The following is a 2113-nucleotide window of genomic DNA, read 5'->3' as shown; positions in this document are numbered from 1 at the left end:
AAACCTTTAAGACCCCAGATGCTATCTCTTTTGATAGCTGGGCACCATCAGCAGTCTTTACCACATTTGCTTATGCATCCACTTTGTCTTCAGTGATCATGTTGGGAAGCTGAGCATCACGGAATGCCAGGTTATTAGAACAAAGTGTTCTTGCAGTGAGGGAGTACTTGAGTAGAGGCCCAATATCTGTCTGCTACCTTAATACTTGGTAGAATTCTGATCACTAGCTTTAGTGATTGGTGAGAAACCTGAATAATAGTTGTATTGATTGGATATCATTGAAGGTAGATAGATATAATCCTATCACAAGTAGCATTGTATTTCAAGATAGATCTTGAAAGGTTCTTTTTGACAATGAATACAAGGCCATATCTCTTGATTGTATCCCTCCCAGAATTGGAAACTATATGACTTTATTATTCAAGATGACAACTACCACCTAGACTACTGATCTTTATGCATTCCATTTTATTTTTTGCATTTTACAATTTTCCTAAACTCACACATTCCAATTTCAGATTAGTAGCTTTTTGCAGTTGTTTCTTCTCATTTGCAGTTGTGTCCCATCAGCAATTAAGTTTCACTCCCACAGGCTTTGTCCATTCACATCGTTATGGTCAACTTTACTTCAAGAGGGCAGCTCTTCTTCAGTCACATTTTCAGTTCCTTCTGACCTGAGGGCTCCATCTTCCTGACACTATGACAATGCTCTGCTTCTATTCACTAGGCCTTCAGTACTTGGCAATGTTTCAAAGCTATGCACAAGCTTTTCAGTGGCTAATTCCTCTGAAATGGACATTCAATTCCTTCTTTTTAGTCTGTTCTTACTCTGGAAGCCCCACTGAAACCTATTAACTCTGGGTGACCCTGCTGGCATTTGAAATACTAGTGAAATAGCTTCCAGAATCACAGCAACACACAAACTACCACAGTACGACAAACTGACAGAAAGTGATCAGACATAGAACAGAAAAAATTCAGGAAATTAATACTAATATTTCAGAAATAGATAAGACATTGAAAAGGCAGAAATATAGACTGAATTGCTGGGAGACAAAAATTAGTGACACTGCAGGCAAATCTCTCCATACTGATCTGAGCCACCACAAAGAAGAAGCCTAAGAATTATGTGAGACACCATCATGAGTAATAGTTTATGAGTGAGTGAAAATCCAGGATAGGAAGAGACAAACAAAAGCATAGAGAAAACTGACGTACTTGCTGAGGGCAAAGGAGATACGAAATTGGCAGTATAGGAAGAAGGTAGTTCTACATACCAGCTATGGCCATGTAACCCACTGCAGAAATGAGGACTGTAATTGTTATGCGTAATTCCTATTTATATGTATGCATCAAATATTTTTGTTTTGTTCACTTATAAAAAATAAGATTTAAATGATGCTAGTGAATTTTCAGTGTATGCATAGTTAAATTACGGTAGAATCAAATGTGATTTCATTATTATCTTCATTTGAAAGTTGCATATGGTTAGAGTTGTGTACAATTGTCAAGTTGACAGGGGCGATCTGTGATGGTTAGATTTTATAGCAACTCAAAGTACCTCGGGGAAAGCCAGTGGGGAACCCAACTTATCAAACAGGTTGCAGCTCAATGATATGTCTTTGGGGGTATGGAGTTTTGTATAAGAGAGACCCTGATATTGGTTATATCTCCACAGGGAAAGAGGGACCATATTTCAGCTCAGTGCTCCAAGATGTGACTGCAACATGTCGGCATGGAGTAGGGAACCAGTGGAGAGGTCTGAGGGGCCGGCCCCAATCCCAACTACATGGACACCTGCCCCTCCCCCCGGAAGAATTTATTTAAGAGGACACCACTGAACCTGCAGGTCAAGGAGAGGCACATGTCTGATCAGAGCAAACAGGAGCAAATGAATGGGGAGAAAGAGAGAGTGGAGCACAACCTGGCCCATCAAGCCTCGACGATGATATTCCTGCTCAGAGCAGCCAACCCAAAGAGAAGACCATATGGCCTGCCCCACTATGAGACATGACATCCCTCACTGACCCATACCCTGCAGGGGACAACACTGGAGACAGAGTGTGGGAATTCTCCCCGATCTGATCCCACCACACCGAAACAAAACACTAAG

This window comes from Echinops telfairi, unplaced genomic scaffold, assembly GCF_000313985.2.
Source record: "Echinops telfairi isolate 266 unplaced genomic scaffold, ASM31398v2 ScPeMD7_5592;HRSCAF=6446, whole genome shotgun sequence".
NCBI classification, from domain to species: domain Eukaryota; kingdom Metazoa; phylum Chordata; class Mammalia; order Afrosoricida; family Tenrecidae; genus Echinops; species Echinops telfairi.
This window is presented reverse-complemented; position numbering follows the sequence as displayed.